At 28.8% G+C, this 21160-nt stretch overlaps 1 protein-coding gene across 3 annotated transcripts in view; it reads right to left on the bottom strand.

Moving 5' to 3' along the window:
- The window catches only part of LOC134833238 (semaphorin-1A), a 59244-nt gene that overhangs the window by 20484 nt on the left and 17600 nt on the right, over positions 1-21160 (bottom strand). For all 3 annotated transcript variants that reach the window (XM_063847495.1, XM_063847497.1, XM_063847496.1), the window contains exon 2: positions 11438-11486. The gene's annotated coding sequence lies outside the window, so the exon portion shown is untranslated. The remainder of the gene's footprint in view (positions 1-11437; positions 11487-21160) is intronic.

Below are 21160 nucleotides of genomic sequence, written 5' to 3'. Positions count from 1 at the left end.
TACATGATCGTCATTTTGTTGTTTCTCATAGAATTATTAATTATCTCGTGTATAAGGACTAGTTAAACACGATTGTTGATAATGAAATCAAAGATGATTGAGTATGTGACAAGGTCTTTTCTGTTGTAATATTACATGTTTTCGATGCTTTTTGTGTTATTTATGATTTAAATTTGTAAATTTTTAAATTTATGAGAATTTAAACGAGGTATTTATCATATTTGGTGTGAGCAAAGTGGATCTTTCGGAAACAAAAATCCACCTTAAATGTTAATTATTGTCAATTTTGATCTTTTAACATATTATTTAGTTACTTACTTGCCTTGTATTCGTCAAAAAAATAAAATATGAGGCTTTGGGGGTTTTAAAATACTGCTTTTTAAATTTTCATTAGAAGTTTTTCCAAATATTTATAATTTTTTATAAAAAAAATATTAATTAATATTTAATTTAATAAATAATTAATTAATATAATTCATATAAATAATTTTGATTATAATTTTTAATGATAAATTTATTAAAAAAATATTTTTTTATATTTCGATCTTTAAAAATTTTTATTTATTATTTATTTTTTTAAATGTTTATTAATTTTGTTAAAAAAAATAAAACAAAATTATGGAAAAATTTTAAGAGACTTTAAATAGAAATTTTCTTGGATAGAGACATCTTAACTAATTCAAAAATAAATATTTTGATATCATTTATCTCCATCTCTTATCGCATTTGACGTCACAGCGATACATAATTTAATCATCTTGGCCATGTGACTCAATTGACATCAACTCCGCACCTACGAATAATGCGGACATCCAACTGTCTTTTTAATATAAAATAACTTCTGATTAAAATATTACAAAATATGTCACTAGGTAACAAACTAACAACATTGTCATTGAACGTTTAATTTTATGATTAGACCTCAAATAACTTAATTATAATTGTCTATTTAAGCAAATGGAACATTAAAAGGTATCAGACCTTTTTTCTCTCTTAGCCATTAATTAATACATTAAAACATTTTTTTTATCATATCGAATCGCCCAATTAAAAAAAGCAAAAAAAAATGTCATCATACCATTTGCTCTAATTTTAATAATTTTCAAACATTCACAAAGCTGCATACAGAACGCACGCATACTCCGATAAAAAAAAACACCAAACGCGCTCAATTTATTGACTTGTTGAACTGGTTTTGAATATTATTATTATTTTATAAAAAAGTTTTATTTTATTTGAGCTCCGAAGGTGGGCTTGGCAAATGCATTTTTCGATGTGTGAGTGCGTTCAAATGCAAATTCACCATATTTTTTAATAAACTTTAAACAATTTAGATCAAAAAGTAATATTTCTAAGTGGATGAAAATATATTTTACGATATGATCGGAGTGGAGTTGCGGTGTGCGTAGGTGCCGATGTTGAGATGCTCATAGATAAAGTTGCTCAATTTCACTGGCATGATCATGTTGTCGACGAGAGAAAGAGATTCCAGATAAGACAATGTTGATGATGTGCGCGCATCTGCCTGCCTCGACGATGAAAAAAGGTCAAAAGTTGTAGTTGTGTGTTATGCAATTTGAGGCAACGTTGAGAACGCACACGAACAAGTAAGGGAATACTTCCTAGGAAATCATTTAAAATTCATTTAACCAGTGTACGTACATTGCTTAACTTTTAATTACATGTTCTTCCTTTACCTTCAACATACATCAAGTACATGAAGAAACTTCTTGCCATAAATGGCTTAACATGAGCGTGACATGAAATATGAGCCCGTTTTTTTGATATCAACCCGAAATGAAAAAAAAAATTATTAAAAAAAAACAAAAGCCTCTAATAATGTATTTGGCAAAATATGGTCATGTACTGTCGACATCATCGTGTAAGATTAGTTTTTTTTTCGCTTTGATTTATTTGTCCAAATGATTTTTTGTTATTATTGTCTTGTTTATGATTACACAACTACTAGTCGATATTGGAGACTTTTTGGGGCGTTAAGTTAACTCATTAGTTGCTCTTTTTATCTCTTACCTTCTTGTTTACAGGGAAAAAAAGTAGTTTCAAGCCCAATTTGGTAGTCAATGATAAAAGAAATATATTTCATAAAATTTTTTTCTCACCATTTCTTCACTGCGTATATCAAGTGCCCTTATAGCTCTCTAAAACGAAGCACATCAAATTCAATCAACTTCTGGTTTGTTCTGACAATTGTAATAAAATGAAAATGTGTGGAATAATAAAAAGATGATGCGTCGAAATGAAATCTCTGATTGAATCGAAAAAATAATAAAATAAAATATTGAATGAATAAAGAGAAGAATGAAAATAAAATTAAATATGATTAAGTAATACGTCGATCAACAAACACGCCTCTGGTGTGTATGTAAAAAAAAAGATTTTTTTTTTGTGGTATTATGGGAGACCTCGCAAAGAATGATAGACAAACTAACTTACGAGACAATGATATCACATACAATGCAGATGATTTTATCATCGCGCACATTCTTACGCAACATTGTCAATAAAATGATGTATATTTGAGGTTTAAGCAAATACATATTACTCAGTGACGTACCAAAGATATTTCTTTATTTTTAGTCACATTCAAAAATTTAAATTATTTCAACAAATAATTTTAAAATAAAAAAAAATTAATTAATTGAGAACAATATTTTTTAATTAAAATTATTAATATTATTTAATTTTTTGCAATATTATTTTTAATTTATAATTTTTTAATACAAAATTTAATTAATTTTTTAATTTTGATACTAAATTCATAAAGTAAAATCGTTTTAAAAATATTTTTTAATAAAAATAAATTTAATTTAATTTAATCTTCTTTCAGCTTTTCCGTCTGCATTCCGACTGCATTCCGCTGCATTCCGACATTTCAGCTGTAAATGATTCGATTAAACTTAAATTAAACTTATTAATTTTACTTTAATTAAATTAATTAATTTTATTTAAAAAAAATAATTTAATTAATAATTTAATTTTTAACTAAAATGTTTCTTTAAAAAAATTTTTTTTTTTTTTAATTTTTTATTAGATCAAAATCGGTAAGTTTAAAATTTAGTGTTAAAAAATAAATCTGCAAAAAAATAAATTTTTATAATTTTTCTATAGTCATCTCATATAACGACGCCACTGAAAACCCATCTGACAGAATATTCCCTTGTATTCAATCAAATTTTAACAAGCATTTTTTGTGTGTTTACTCTTCGCATGTTAAGTATGTTTATAATTTTTAACAAAACAATATTATAATAATAATCAATGTACTTGTTGTTTCTAGCATTTTTGTATATAAATCGAAAAATTATGTTGTGACTCCTTTGGAATTCAATCAAATGAGACTCTAAATAACTATCATCAAATAAAAAAAAATTATTTGATTTGATGTCAAATTGATGTGTTCCGAAGGTTATTTTACCAAAGTAAACACTTATTGTGTTCGGTATTACACCTGATTCACGCATTTTCATTAGCATTTATAAATTTAAAAGTATAATCATTTTATTATGTTATTTGTAACATTTTATTGATTGAGTGGCATGTGTGCGCACGGCGGTACTTGCGGTAGCCATTATTGGAATTTAATTGATTCCAAATAACTTACGTCGCTCGTTCGAAACGATAAAAATAGTTGACAAGTCACTTCGTCGTCGTGCCTGATTAGAACATTAAAAACATTAAAATTGATGAGAATTCAATTGAAGCAAAAAAAAAATTATAAATAAAAAATAGGCTTAGCTGGTTTACTTATTTTTTTGCTACTCGTAACTTGTTATTTCATACATCGATCGATCGCCACAAGAGACACTTTGTCTCTCGAAATCAGTTGTTCGCTGTTGAATGTACACATGAAATGTTGTTCAATTTCCAGTTATGTTGCTTGTGAATATTAATTAGACATTTGACAAGTAGGCAATAATCTTACAAAATAACAACAACAACCTACATTTGACTCCTCGTACACACACGATATTGACAAATTACGATAATTCCTGAACACTTGCTGCTCTAGTTGCGCAGTTAGATCATGTTCTCGAAACTTTCTCATTAAAAAAGTGTTTTTGAATAAATTAGACTTTTATTTTGGACCAAAGTAGCGGATGTTTCATTCTTCATCAAAAATTGATCTCATGAGGTTTGAACACATCGTTAAAATTCGAATTCTTGAATATATTACACCAGCGCACCTGCATTTATTGCCATAACTGTTTTTCTTTATCTCCCTTTATTGTACACGGGATTATTGCGTGAATAAATAACTTTTAAACTGAAGCGATTTGTCATCATCTTTGGAAGAAAAATAAAATTAACGAGGCGTTTTACAATTGATCGCAACAAAGTGCAACCACATTCCAATGCTAATAATATAATGATAAGTGTATAAAATAATCTCTTGACTTTAGTCTCGGATGGAATGAACGAGCTGTCGTCCCATTGTCTACAAATCCACTTGAATTGTGAAAAATTCGTGTCTCGCAGTTGAAATTGTTTGGGGAGTTGCTCATCAAATTTCATTAAAAAGACTTTTCATCAAAAGACTTGAAATTTATTTTTAAACATCTTTCGTCAGAAATTCTGATTAGAATCTTAGAATTTAGACGAAAAAATATTTTTGATAAAAAAAAATTTAAAAAAGCTTTGAATTTTTTTTATAAATTTTTTTTGGTAATTTTAGCAATTTCAATATATTTTCCAAAGAAAAAATTTTAAAATTAAAATTAAATAAAAAAAAATTAAAAATTTTTAAAATAATTTTTTTTTCTTTCATTTTTGCTTAATTTCTTAAATTATTTCTTTTTATAGCTTCACCTCAATTTTTTTTTTCAAAATTTTTAAACTGAAAAAATTTTGGCTGAACTAAAAAATTTGAATATTTTAATTATATCGTGAATTTAGTTAATCGTTAACCTTTTTTTCATTACAGATACATAAATGGAAGCGTTGCCAATCACACAAAATTTATGACATTTTCGGTCAAACAAACATCGTCCAACATCATTCAAAACAACAATAGAGCTTGTTTATGACGAAATTGAAAACAAACTTTTTGTTCAATTCACCACAAAAGGGCATTCGAGTGCCGTGCCCGAAACTCGCCTGCATCAAATTTTGGTCATTCTCTTTTTTATTTTCGAAAGGAAATCACTTTTGACGATGAATCAATCACAAAAACCGCTCTTCATTTCAAGCCCAATATATAAAGTTGGTGCCATGTGGGTGTTTTATTAACTCCGGAGGCATATAAAAAAAGTACATGCAAGGTCAAGCGCAGGTGTCTGGTGCATTTTAATTTTCAATTAGCTGAATTATGTTTGTTCAACTCATTAAATGAAGAAAGGTGATGCTGTTGCGTGAGTGGAACTTGATGATTAAAAAAAACTGTAAACAAAGTTCGCCCTTTCTTTTTTTTCGGTAAATAATACTCATGAAAAAATATCAAAGAGAGAGGATTTGTGTTTTTTTTTTAGGGAAAATGAAAGGAACGAAAGAAAAAGGGCGCAATAGTAGTTTGGCTACAATCTCCGAGCTTTGTCTCCACTTTACGCGTAAATCAGTCGCCATTGCGTCTCAGAACAGCAATCCATCTTGGTTTGTTTGTTAATCTACGCAAAAATACACGAACAACTTCTGGCTGTCTATCAATAAGAATCTAACAAAAAAAAGGGTATTTATAATAATAATTTGCATTTTTGTACTTAACTTGAAACAACTCGCAGACACACTGACAACTTTTGTACGAAACACAAAAAAAAACAGCAGAACCTATTCATTATTATAATTACAAAAAATAATTCTATGTAGCATAAAATTAACTCTTTTCATACACAGGCAACTACTCCACAAAATCCACACACAAACGCACACACGGAGCAGATCCAAGTCATGTCAATTTTGTTACGATAGTTGCTGACCTCGAGCATGATGTAGTACTTTTTCACAGTACGTTTTATTAATTTATTGTAAGCAAATACAACAACAACTACAATCCAAGAGTGTGTGTTATTGAATGGAATAAAGACTTGATATGTGAACATTACACAGAAAAAAAAATAAATATCAAGAAAAAAAGCAATTCAATGGATTATAAGCTTCATTAAAGTATCTCTGCTTGCTTTTGTATCGTACGCGTTGTAGATTGCAAAATTTTTAGCAGGCAATTTTTTAAGACCGGCTTGAAAAAAAACAGAAGTTGAGGATTTTTTCGCAGCAAATTTGGGACAAGGCGACTAATGAAATTAAAAATTCTCTGTTCGACGCGACTTCTACCTGTGGTGAGATTAGGGGCGTTCACGTGGCTGTCTCGGAATTGTCTGTTGTGCAATTTTTTCAAGTTCTTTTCAGCTTTATCTTTTATTATAAAAATAGCAATTGTAGTAAAAATTGAGGGTGTTACAATTGTTGGAAATTTTTTGGATGTCCTTCCTTCGAATTTTGAAAAATTTTCTTCGATCGACTATTGAGTATCGATTTATTAAAAATATTTTTGCCAAATTTTAACAAACAATAAAAAGTTTATAAATTTTCTTAATTTTTCAGTAAAAATGTTCAATTAAGTATAAGAAAATTCACATATCTTAATTTTTAAAATATTACTTAAAATTGTAATTTTTATGCTGCTTAACACTTGAACGGTGGATATAAATTTGAGAGAACCTCGTTCTCAAGAAATTTATAAAAATTGATCAAAATTTAAACTTTTGAAAAGATTTAAACTTTTGAGGGAAAAAAGGAGAAATTTTATAATTTTAAATTTACCTATATTTTTAAAATTTAAAAATATATCAATCTTAAAAATTACTTAAAAATGTAAAAAAAATTGGCTTTATTTAGGATTTTTTATTATTTAAGGGAAAAAAATAATTTTGGGAAAGAAGAAGAAAATTTCTTCTAAGATTATCATATTTCTATGAAAATATGTTTTGCTTGATTAAAAAAGAAAAAATTATCTAAATTCATATCACCACAAAGGTACCGAAAAAAATAAATTTTTAATTAATCACTTCATAAAACAATATAAATTTTGACTCCCTTCACTCTTGACTTGAGTGAGCGACGTCCAACTGACTGGAGCAATGACACAAACACACATGCGAGAGAAACAAAATTAACAAATATCATTGCAACAACACAGCAAAACTGTTTATTTTATTTATTTTACATTGAATCGAACAAACAACTGAAGGATATATATGAGAATTACTGCGCGCTGTACTTTATTTATTCACAAGACAGTTATTCACGTCATTCGTTGATATTAATTACCACTTAATACTTAAATTTTTCCTCTTTTCAAGACTTTTGCATGCATGCCATGCAGCCGAAGTGCAATAATATATCATTAACGTATCATTATATATTTCGTCCAAACAAACTGGATCGCTGGACTGCTTAATACTCGAGCAAGAAATCGAAGCAGCGAGCGTAATTGATTGTAAATGCAGATCTTGCGGTGTTTTAAATAGAAATTTTTTGCGCGCCCCTGGTCATGTTGCTCTCTATTATTATTGTGGAAACATGTGTGTTTGTTTAACTAAGAAGCTATCTCTCTCTGCTAAGAATGCAGATGACCGTTATACTTGTACCGACCATGTTTCGTTATTGAATTCAATTCAACTGAGGAAAAAAAAACTCCGTGCAAGAAGCGAAAGAAAGTTTATTTGATAATCAGTTCTGTGTGTTTTGTGTCATGGGTATCATTAAAATAAAATCATTTTTTAATTCAACGTAATTTATTTTAATAACTTTTTTATATCGTTCGCGTTTATTTCTTGTTTTGTTATTACGTTATACGATATTACAAACAAATCCGTGTCTAACAAATGTTTAATTCAATCATCATGTTCGGAGCTCATGTATGCCAGAGAAAAAAATTGTTTGATTTGAATTTGATTCGACATATTATACTTTTACTTTGCATGAAACTGAACTTAAATGTCATGTATTAGAGACATGGTAAAAGTAGATCTGGATGGACAACCGGATGACAAAGTTTCTCGTAACATGATGGACATATGTTAAAAACTTTTCTTCATTTATTAGAAAAATGTTCGAATTATTTGTGTTTAACAGAAATATCAATTTATTTTATTGAAATTGATTTTTTATGTTAAGCTTCTCATCTTTTTATAAATCTTTTTGCAATTTGTTCCAATTTATTTACATAAAGAAACATTTTTGAAGATTTTTTTCTTTTTGGTCCAAATTTATTTCCAACATTTTTTTTTCACAATTTTTTTCAGAACATTTGATGTTAAAAATCTTAAAAATGTTTAAAAATTATTTTCAGTTACTTTTGAGAAAAATATATTAGAAAAGAAAATCCACGCAAAAATACTGATTTCAGTAAAAAATTTTCGATATGAAAAAAAAAAAACTTTTCTTGTTTCTTATTCTCGATGAAGACCCAATACACATTCAAAACTTTGTAAGTAAATTTCTTTAAAAAAAATTGGGAAAAGCAGTTTTTTGATGAAATTTTGAACTTTTTTTTATGATGAACAAAAATTTATAACAAAACAGTTTTATGATGAATCAAAAGTCGTTCCTTTGAAAATGAAATCAATATCATTACTTTGAAATGATAAATCGCACAAACCAGACTTATTCTTCGTCATTTTGAAATCTAGAGCAGATGCTTCTTTCTCAAGTATTTTCATAAATAACGCATATTGCCCCATAAAACTTAATCAACTTGAACCATATTTTCACTTTTAATGTTGTTTAAAAATATTAATTTAACCAGAAAAAAAAATAACAAAGTGAAGAAGTGCGATAAATAAATCGTCTTGAGTGCACGATCCACTTGAGACCCTTTTGATTACGCATTGACATGATTTCAGAATGACAAGAACTAACTCTTACATAAGATTCTTACTTAATCAACAAAACGTCTCGGTTCTAGTGAATAATCAGACTTAACACGACGCACGACACGATGATGAGCAAGATGTAAGAACAAGAACGTGATTAAAGTAAACATTTCTCACACACCCATGTTTATGTTAAAAGATTTAGTTTTGTTTATACATCGGGCATCCATTTACAGCATGTGAAAACGTTATTTTTAATAATATTTCAGAATTTGTGTTCGTTCTTTCGTTAATGGCCGCCTTGTCAATTATGTGGTGTGAAAAAGGTGATCATCGTGATTTATGTGCCCAAACGTGTTGTTGCTTCACTAACGAAATATTTCCAACTTTTTTTTTCCAATGTAGGTTACAAAAATAACATGCATATGCGATCCATATCCAATTCGCATCATTTGCATGCATCCTGTGTATTTAAATATTACGTTGCACGACGATTATTACTGCAAACAGCTGATTATTATTCAATTGAGGTATTATTATTTATTATTGATATTCACTATTCACTGTGAGATGAAGTACGGTCATAATTATACCAATAATAGCAGATAGTTATAGTCATTCATCCATCCAGTTTGGTAATCTTAAGACGGCGCACGGTCATACTTCGCAACGGATTTAATCAATATCTCGGAAATCGTAGATGAAATAAGAGAGATAAAGGTTGGATCGCCATCATGTGTGGAAAAAAGGTAATATCGCAATTTTTTGTCTAAGGCTTCTCGGAATGAAACTCCTTAATAGGTATTGTCCGATGCCTTGATGGTGATTTTTTAAATTATAGTTCAATTTATATTTTATTTTATTTTTTGTTTTAAATTTGAAAAGAAAAAATAATTTTGATCTTAATAAAATTGAAATTAAATTAAATATTAATTAATTAATTAAAATTAATTAATTTTTTTTATTTTAAAATTGAATAAATAATTTTTTTGAATTAAATATAATTTTAAAATTAAACTAAATAATTTAATTTTTTTAAATATAATTTTAAAAATTATGAACAAAACTCTCATCTCAAAATTTCTTTTATATTTTATAATTATTTTTTTTCGAAAAATTATTCATTTTTTTAGTTTTCTTTGCAACAGCCTCAATTTCATTTATTTTTTAGTTCCAGTTTTTGTTTGTTTTTACTCATCACACATCATACCAAATTCAAAAACTAGGTAATCTGCAATCATCTAATACAAAAGGTATCAACACACAAAAGAAAGCCAGACAAAAAACTTTCAAAAAAAAAATCGCTAGACAAGCCGCTAACAAACTCATTACCGCATAACACCAAAAACTTATTAATTTATTGAAGCATGAAGATAAAAAAAAAATTACCGGAGGATTCACACATATCGTAATTTTTATAATGATGATGATGACTCCGATGATGTAATCACTCATATTAAATATATTTAATAACAATAACAAAAGACATCGAATCTCGCCAGACGAAATATTTATACAAAAGCTCGGATAAAAATTTCTCTCAAAAGTAATGTTTATATTTTTTTTCGCTTTGAAAAAAAAATATTTAATAACAATAAAAATTTTCGTATGTTTGAAACATATGTGAGAGAGGCTGGGGCAACATGTTAATATTATAGACAAGACAAAACAATAGCACGTCGTCGTCGTCGTGGTGCGAGGGCTCTCATATAACAGCAAATGCTACATGCACTTACATAAACAACAAGAAACAACTACAAAATATCAACGCGAAAGATCTTTTTTCAGAGATTTTCATTAAATGATGCCGTTTTTGCCACATTCATTAGGTAGAGGAGGAAATTTCTCGTGCCGTTGTCTTGTCAGTTAACGACAAAAAGTTGTCCATCCTACTGTATTTGCGAGTGCAACAAACATTATTATTAAATAATTTAAAGAGTTAGTGTCTTTTTATGTATTATAAACTTTTTTAAACAACTCGCAAAAATTCCATAAATATTCGTAGAGTTATTTAACGATACAAAGGCTCGCTCGCTCTCTTTTGAATTCCAGCAAAGTGCATTAAATACCGTGTATTGCGTGATCATGATTATAATAAAAATAATAATGGGTGAGGATAAGAATTGAATGTACGGCAGCAGCAACGCGCGAAAATTAATAGTAATGAATGGACTTGCGTTACTTGCTGCAGAGAATGTGTGTGTTGTTTAGGTGAAAGTTTATCTACTTTTCATGTTTTATTTCAATATTTTCATAAAATAATTGTAGGTTTGCTCGGTACATTAATTCAAAATTAAAGCGAGATGAGCTCAAATTCGCATTAAAATCACGTTCATGTCGTAGGAGGAAGTTAGCGGATCATCTTCAAGCCACTTAAATTTGTCTTAAAATAATAAAAGCACATTACGGCGAATTCATTAAAATAATTGAGAGGATTATTACTGATTAAGTCCATTTTTTTCATCCACGCATTAGACAAAAAAATAACAAAAATTAAGTTTATGAGTCTCACGACGCAAAAAAAATCTCATAAAATTATTAATTTTTTTAAACAACAAAACTATACAATTTAAAAAACTTTTTTTTTAACTTCAAAAAATTTTTCTTACCTTTTAAGTCTTGCACTTGATTCGTCTCCACCTTTAGTTCAAACGAAATCTGAAAAAATAAAGAAACAAAAATTAATTATTTAGCCAAAAAATGAACTTCAAACAAATTAATCAAGTCAAGTTTAACAATAACAAAAATAAAATCAACATTGGCCACACTTCTCTCCATCAACATGTTCAAAAAAAAAATACAAAAGCAGCAAAAAATCATGATAACGATCAATGTTTTTGTTCAAAATAAATAATAATTTTGCATCAAGCACTTCTGTTTTTAAATGATTCAAAAAAAATATGGCAAACTGATAAAGATCTGGTCAAGCCACGCTTGAATTTTAAAAAGCTTTTTACGTTTAAATAAAATTATCATGACGAGTGCAATTTTGCGGGACTCTCATTTTTTTTTTTTTTTGATTCATTTAATGGACTTCAAAAAAAAGTGCTAAAATTTCGTGATTGATTGTTTTGATAAATCTGTCAATGAAGCGATTAGTGTTCTTTCTCGAGTTCAGAAACTTGTAATTGAATTAGCACTTTTTTCCGCATATACTACATTGTCGGTCACTCCATTAGTGCATGGAATGTCTTGTTGGACGTTCATTCTTTGCATGCATGACCTATATCGTATAATAATCGTAATAATAATATTCTATTGTCATTTATTGCTAATAACAACAAGCGAGTGAGACAAGATAACAAGCCGCTGGAATTTATGTCGCTTTTATTAACTCAACTACCGAGATGATGATGATTGTACGCCTGCTACTGCGAATGATCTTATTTTGCGGTGAAGATGTGCAAAAAAAATGTGTGTGAGCGGAATTTTTATTAATATTTTATTATAAAAAATTATTAGACGCAATTAATTAGGTAGAAGCCGTTTTCTTGTCAGTTCAGTCGTGACTTACTTTCGAAAAGTAGATCTAAAAAAAAATAAATAACGAGCCATCAGAAAAATATCAAGAGAGGAAAGGTTCTGCTCTTAATTACAATCATTATCAAAATCTTCAAGCTAGTTTTTATATTTAATGAATGAAATTGACTAAAGCGCATTTTTTTAAATTTTTATAATTTAAAAAAAAAAATTTTTAATTTTTTAATACCTACAAATTGTTTTTATTTTTAAAAAATTATATTTTTTTTTCTATTTTTATTGTAAAATTTGTGTTTATAAAATATTGTAAGCCCAAAAAATAGTTTTTCTTTTTTTCAGAATTTAAAATATTTTTAACAGAAAATTTCCAAATTTAACGTACACATTTTACATTTTTTTCGAAATGCGCTAAAAATCAGCAAAACGTAGGTACCCGAAATTATAACGTTAATTTTTTTATGACATGAAGTATTTGAAGATGTTTTTCTTGTGCGTGCGTGATGGAATGTGGTCACTTAATTTTTTTTATTCAAGTAACGAGTCTGCCTTTTCTCTTCTCTCAAGTCGTGGTAATTTATTCTCAAGTCCAAGATTAATAATAATAATAAATTCGTCATCAACTAAATATCGACAGGGTTTCACCAAAAAAAAAAACGCTAAAAATTGTAATTACCACAAATTTCCCTCTAGTTAGTGCCAATTAATGTGAAAGGTAGTAATTTTCTGTATTTAAACGCAAAATAAAAACGGTAATTGAAAAATTTTTATCAAAAACATCAAAAAATGTACCAGGAGTTTTCACGCTTGTGGAAGCGCGGCAGCACCAACAACGCAAGGCAATCAACCAAATAATGTACAATTAAAATTTTACTTGATTTTACATTAAAATAGCGTTACACCAGTTTGTAAGTTTTAGTTTTAGTGAGCAAACGAAACGAACATACTCGAACGCAGAAAAAAGAAGAAAACTTTTTATTTAATTTATATTTTTCTCTGCTAATGTTTTTAATCAATTGCTTCATTTTTACCACCGCACTTTGCTGGAGTTTCAACCGAATCGCATGTAAAAGAAGTTAAACAGAAGTAAAAAAGTACAAATTGCATGCATGAGTTGTAAGTAAACAAGTCGATGGTAGGTACTAATACCTTGTTTCGTTTTGTTTTGTTTTTACTTGAAGTTCATTTAGACATGATTTCACGGGAGAAAGAAGACTGATTTCGGAAGCCCTATTTTTTATTTTCTTACAATGTAAAATATCACGTCTAAGACTGTGAGACGTGAAAAATCTGAGCTTTTTTGACTTATTTTTTGCTAGATTTTAAAATTAGGGCAAAAAATAGAAAAAATCCTAAATAAATCAAAAAGATTTTTTTGAATAACTAATTTGAAGAAATTTTCTTTAGAAAATTTTTTTTAGGGTTTTCCTTTTAAATTTAATCTTTTTTCATTAAATTTTAAAAATTTAGTCAAAAAAGTAAAACTAACCAATTTGCCACTTTTCATGGCTCGAGACTTGTTCTTTTTCAGTGTAGGGGAGACTAGGACAAGTCAACAAAAAGTAGGTAAAACACTGAAAAAAGGAAATGCTGAAAATTAAAGAAAATGGATGAAAAAATTACAAAGAATGTCGTTTTCATGCCAAGAATGCAAAAACGTCGAGTACGCGCCGGTGTAATAAACATTTGACTTTTGCCAGTTATTTTGTAATAATTTCCTATTATTTCCGTGCACGTTCATTGTCTAAGGCCCAAAATTAAAAGTCATTTATGCGAAAATTATTTGGCAGGCGCAAAATTGGCACGGACTGGCGAACAAAAGCAGTCGTCGTCGTTTCTCTTCATTTATTCTACAATTTTACAGTTCACTTAAAATTATTTTAAAATAGTCTGTGTAATTTATGCCTACAACATATGAGGAGCCTATAATTTCTTTATATTTTTTGCGAGTAAATTCCCTTTTTACGTAACTAGATAACGACAAAAAATCAGCTTTAACGCCCTTTTCTGAACATCACTAGTTGTTGTAGTTGTCGTTCTCGTCATCATAACCATTTATCTTCTTTCTTTCCTTTACTTTCCATGCCAGTTTTATGCCTTTTTACTGCATTTCAAACAAAATTCTTTATCAAAATCGGTCTGTCTGTAAAAACTTAAACTGACTTGAAATGAAAAATTTTAAAAAGCGCTCTAATTTTTTTCATTCTAGTTTTATGTAACTCCCTTCTATTTACTTCCTTCACACTTTTCGCCTCGGCAACGTAAAGCAAGCAACATGGCAAGAGATTAGATCTGCTGGAGTTGATAAGTGAATAAGGTACATTCTAATTGACGAATAATGGGTAAAGAAGCGCAATAGCATAATGATGACCGACGAAAGGAAGGAGGTGGGCAGAACACATTCATAGAGAGAAGACATGTTATTACCATCCATTTTAAACTTTTAACGTGCTCGTTTCGCATCGCAAGTCGTTAAAAAAAATCGGTAGATCTGGAAAATTTTACACGTCTGACGCAAGATCAGGTGAAGAGTGAATAATATTTTCAAATGAGGTGCGAAACTTGCGCGCAAAAGAGTACTTGTGTTGTCATGCCACAGACAAATTTCATGTAAAAAGGGATAAAGCATGAATAATAATAAAGTCTAAGGTGAGGCCAGTGACTTTTTCAAGTTTGTATGCAAGAATAAGACAACCGCGAGATGTGTAATAACTTTTTTTTTCTACTCGCTTTATATTACTTTAGGGTACACTAGACCTTCAGCACAATAAATCTATAATAACCACTTTTAATAATAAAAAAAGAGACACACAAGAAAATCCATTCATTATAAAATTTTATGCTTTAATAAAGTCATGTGTGAGCTGTGTGTACAAATAAAAAGTAATAATAAGAAAATGATACAGATATTTCATGTCGATAAGGTCAATTGCCTTCAATAATAGACATTCATGTGTGTATCTGCAACATATTGAGCAAAAGCAATTATTACCATTGAATTGAAACTAAACTTGAAAATTATATCATTCCGTAGTTTGTTGCAAGCTGCACGTTTAATTATGTTGTTGACTATTTATTTATTTGTGTATCTTTAATTTAAATTTTCGAATTGCCAACGAGGATGACGATCAAAACGGAACACGATACATCCACCAGTAAAACGACTCTAAAAACAAAATGATACTAATTTGCATGAGACTTGCATTTATTTTATCATTTGATATTATAATTTGTTGTGTGTTTGCGTGTATTTAGTTATTATTTATAGTTTATGTGCGATAGAAAGGTCTTTCTTTGTTTTACATTTCCATATTCACGGATTTTATTGTCGTTTCTCGTGCAGGAAGAGGTGTCAATAAATTTCACGAAAGATCAAACAAGCCTTGAAAAAATACAGAAAATTTATAAATAGAAAAATTATTTGTTCTAAAAAAAAATTAAAAGAAGAAGTAAAATTAAAAACAATTTTTTTAAAAATAAAAATTAAAAAAAATTTTTTTTTATTTTACTTTTGGCCATCAAAAAATCAAATCAAAAAATTTTTTTTATTTTAAAAAAAAAAATTAAATATTAAAAAATAATCAAAAAAAAATTTAAATTTGATTTTAATTTTTGTTTTTAAATTTTATTACTTTATTTTTAGCCATGTTAAATTATTTTTCGAAAAATTCATAAGGCCGCTCCAAATGAAAATCAAAAATAAAGTCCAAAATTTTTTAAAATAAAATGGGGGGGGCAAAATAAAAAAAATTTTTGATTGCTATTTTCATACCAAATATTTATGAAAAATTATTATCAATTTTTGAGCGTTAAATTATATTTTTTTTTGATTTTTTTACTATTTTACTTTGAGATTTGCTTATTTATAATTTTTTTCAAAATATTTCATGATTAAAAATTAAAAAAAAAAAGTCATAAAAAATAACTGTCAAATAATTTTGAAAAAAAAAAAATAATTTTATGAAAAAAAATATTTAGTTTTAGTTGAAAAAATTTTGATAAATATGATTTTCTAATTATTAGAAAAAATTTAGAATAAATTTAAAAATTTTTGGAAATTTTCTTGAAAAATTATGAAAATACACCCAAAAACGGTCATTTTTGGTTAAATTTTTAACTTTTTTTTTTATTTTGCCCCATTTAATTTTTTTTCGATTTTTATTTATTTTTGGCATCGGAAAAATTATTTTTCATTTTCATTTGGAGCGGCCTAAACATAAAAAGTAATTAAAGTATATAATAAAAAAATATTTTTGAGCAACATATAAAAAGTAATATTTTCCCAACGCTTGACTAGTTTTATATTTATTTTTTCATTTGTTTGTTTTTATTTCTTGATTAATTTTTATTTTCTTTAAATATTTATTATTTTTTTAGCAAAAACAGCGAATTACTTGAGACCCCTGAGAGCAACATACCTTCATCCACAAATGAAGCCTAACAAATACTATTAGCTGCACACAACCATAGAAACCGTCTTCAAACGAACTTTTAATAATAATCCGAAATAATCCATATTCACAACTAACATCTATTAGTCGACGACGACGACGAAGAAGAAGAAAAAAATGAAATGACAGTGTGAGGTACCTACAATTATATCTTTTCTATGCAAACTTTCCCTTTTTTATTATTATAGGTACATTTTAAATGTTTTACATGCATGCATGCGGCAAATAATACAAAAATGAAAATAAAATTCCTAATAAGTCTATCGGATAATCGATTTCATAGAGGGATTAATGGCAATAATAAACGTTTTATTATTTTTTTCACATTAATTTGTAGCAATATTTATCATTTCATCGCGATCCAATCAAATCCAGAGCACGCAGTTTCACAAGAAAAAACGACTTTTTATTCACGTATCATCGTAAAAATGCAAAAAAAAAATGATGATGATGATAGTGTCCGGATATTTATGTAGCTCTGAGATAATTACAGATCGAGAGTTAGAGAGAAAGAGCAAAATTGTTGACGACGATGATGACGGGTTATTAAATTACTACAAATGTTTTGCATATAAAAGTTCACTAATGTGTGTCATTTGGGTTTACGTGCATTTGCTAACGTCAAACCAAAAAAAGAAAGGAAGCTGTTTAAATCGATTACTCAAAGACTTTAATTTTTGACAAATCATCCATCATCCAAGAAATTCCAAAACCACTCGACATTTCACTTTTTGCACCTTCATGCAAGTCATAAGAGTCATAAGGAAATGCCCGATTCTTGACATTTCGCGAGCATGATGATCGTAATTTAATTTGACAAGGTGATGATTCTTCAAAATGTTTACAAAAGCATTTTAATTTGTAAAAAAATTTTTTTTTCTTCTTTTCAATAACAAATAATTTAATTTTTATTAATTGTGAACACTTGGAGCTGAATGAGACTCAAAATAAACATTCAGCCTATTTCATGTACTTTTAATCCGTAGTACAAAAAAAAATGCAGGTTGAATACTTTTAACGAGAATTTCGTTTCCGGTTTTACCTAAAAGGTTTTCCTTTTGTCATTTTACCAGTGGTTAAAGCAAAATGATTGATAGAAACTCGCCACTTGAAAAGTTGATAATGAAAGCTGCAACATATTAGTGGACCAACCTTGATCAGTCACTTTTTTTACTGCGAAATAATCACGAGCACAACTAACGCGTGGAATGACGAGGAACGAGAGAGAAAAAAAGATATAAAACACGTTTTTCTTTACGTTTCGTCACTCATTTAATATTTGTACGTCATTATAAGTGAATCACAACTTGGCAAATCATCACAGGTCTTCATGTTGAAAGCGCAAAGATTTTATGTTTGTGACTAAGATCACAAAGGGAGCATTTAAAATATTATGAGTCATCATTTTTGTGATGCGATTTTGTGAAAATCGGGCTCAAGTATTTTTTTAAAAAAATATTTGTGGTCTTAGACCCTAAAAAAAATTTTTTTAATCTAAAATATTTAAAAAAAAAAATAATTAAATAAAAATCTCAAAAAAAATAAAACAAAATTCTCATAAAATCTCGACTTCGAGTCAATCACATGCGAACACAATAAAATAATGCTCACATCGAGTCAGACATTGAGCACCCATGAACAAAGACATCAAATTAAATAACGTTCAACAAAAATGCCACTTTTTGTTGTTGATAATGATCATAATTGTGCCCATTCATTAGGTTTTCTATTCAGGTCTTCTTCCTCAAAGTTGTCGACATTTTTTTTCTGTAGTTAAATTTTGAACTTTGTAAGCACATTACTTGTCAAAATATTGATACGTTCACGTTTTTTGTGTTAATAAATAAAAATAATAGCAAGAGTAACAATTATTTAGACATTAACAACAAAAATATTATTTTTTTTTTGCTTGTTTTCCGTAAACAGCTTACGCATGAAATACTTCCTGATTAATTTTTCAATTTTTGTGTTTGTTATAATTAAAAGAATCAACGCAACACAATTAAGACAGGCAACGTCATGCGATTTAAATTCGCTCAATACAATTTTTGTTTTGCTCATGACCGTTAAAAAACGTGTGTGCAGTCATTTAATGACAATGGTTTGCAATTGTTGTCTGAAAAATCCGAATCCGGTGAAATCTTTTGGGTTGAGTTCACAGCATGACAAAAAAATGTCTGAAAGGTGCTAGTTCAAGAACCAGGATTTTATTAATTTGTAGCAATTATTAGGAGCTAATGGTAACACACCCCTAACTGTGCGCTATACTTTTAATTTATTGAAGGCTACAAAACGGACCACGATTGTAATAAAACTGTACATTATTTGTGGTTACTCTCATTCAAGTCAATATTTGTTCGTTTCTAGTGTAACTGACCAACCAATTAACCCTCAATCTATTTTTTTCGTTGATTTGCTTTGGTCGATATAATGAATTGCCAAAAAAAAAAAATTGAACTTGTTTCCGGCATATGTGACTTGATTTGACGAGTGTCGAAGTACATATCGAAACAAGGCGTGAAATATCAAATCACGATCGTGAATCCAGGATTTTTGATTAATTTAAATGCTAATTAACTCGCTCTCGGTACGTGTTTGAACAGAGATTTCAGAAAATAAATAATTAGATGTCAATTTTTAAAAAGTCTCAATCAAAAATCCCATCAACGGACGATGATGTAATTTGTCACCATTGAAGAATTTTTATGAATGAGAGCTTCCATAAAAAGTCATGAACTGATAGAATGTCCGCAAATTGATATCGCTTCGCACGAAAAGGCATGGGCGTTTATGTGATGAGAAATAAACTTGTGAATGGTGTTAATTGTTTGATCTAATAAATTTCGTGCGCGCATATTTTAATGACAATAATGATGATGACGATGTGAGATACGAGATGAGAGGATATGACTATTTACGGCACAATGGACATGACTTTTTTAAGTGATTTTGTAATTTTTAATTGACTTCTGCGGTACATGGGCGACCAGCGACACTTGGAAACGTAATTGACCTCAAAAGTGTCGCAATTTCTCAAATTTCTAAACATTATTATCCACAAATCAGTACTCAGTAGTCGTTTGTCAAGATTTTCTTCAGTACAACTTGGAAATGGACAACATTCTCAGTTCGTCGGATATTTGTAGGATGTTCGTTAAAGAAGTTCAAATCTTCATGGAAAATACTATGCCAAGAGTAGTTTGTTCGGGATAGCCGAGTTTGAAGTCCAGATCTTCTTCTTGTGTCGCTCTCGAACATTTAAAATGATTTTCTGAAAAATTTCGTTAAAAAAATTGTATTAAAAATTCAACATCGATAAAAAAGTTGTGAAAATTTTCCTTTCTAAAGATGTCACCACCGAATATTTTACAGCACACAAAAAAAATATTAGATTCCTTGTAGTCGTGTCATGTCGTAGAAAATGTTGTTTCGCATGACTTTCACCCTTTCTGTGACCCAAGTGCATGCAAAATCGTCATCTCCGTACAATTTCATGTATGGCATCGAAACACACAAAAGTTATGAGAAAAGCGTGGAATTTAAAAAACAAAAAATTTCATGGGTAGCCGTTATGTGCCGTCATGTTCTTTCTGCCAGCTTGCTTACAGTACTTGCTAGCTGACGACGAACGATAAATAAATCAAAGCTAATAAAGTGGCACACATGAAGTAAGTTCTTGCAAACAACCTGCTGGCAGGCAGAAATTGTACTTCGTAAAAAAAAACAGTCAAGAAAAGAGAGACTCGTGTACACGAACACATTAATTTTTTTTTTCGTTTGTTTGTAAATCTTTAAAAACAATGTAAAATAATAATATTTTTGCAATAAAATAGAAGTTTTGCAAATAAAATAAAAATAATATCGAGGCATGCCGCAGTAAACCTGCACTTTGTAGGCAAAAAAAAAAAGAAAGGAGAAATGCACACAATCGACTATTAAAAAGCAATTCTTGCATTATTATGTTAAATGTCTCATGCCAAGCCAGTCACTCGTCCTGTTTACATAAAAGGTGCCTCTAACGTTCTTTTTTCCTCGATTTTTATTATTATTATTCAAACAAGTTTACTGAGTAGGAGGCGATGGAAGCAAGAATTGGCAGTAAAATTGGATTAAAATGAACAAATCTCTGCATTTTTGTTTGATATACAATGCAGTCCCGTTTCGTATCCCATACACACTCACACATGGGACATGCTGCATTATTATTGCACCATGCTAACTGTAAATTTTAACACACACAAATATTCCCATAAAATAAATATATTTTTTATGGCCTGCATTTGTGGACGACAGATTTTCTGGTTCTTTCATGTGCTTCGACAGAAAAAGAAAGATCTCGAGATTTACACTAATAATTCAGAGTTTTGTTTGATAACAACATTTAACATTAACATTGCAGTTTCG

The sequence above is a fragment of the Culicoides brevitarsis genome, chromosome 3, assembly GCF_036172545.1.
Source record: "Culicoides brevitarsis isolate CSIRO-B50_1 chromosome 3, AGI_CSIRO_Cbre_v1, whole genome shotgun sequence".
Classification (NCBI taxonomy): Eukaryota; Metazoa; Arthropoda; class Insecta; order Diptera; family Ceratopogonidae; genus Culicoides; species Culicoides brevitarsis.
This window is presented reverse-complemented; position numbering and strand designations above follow the sequence as displayed.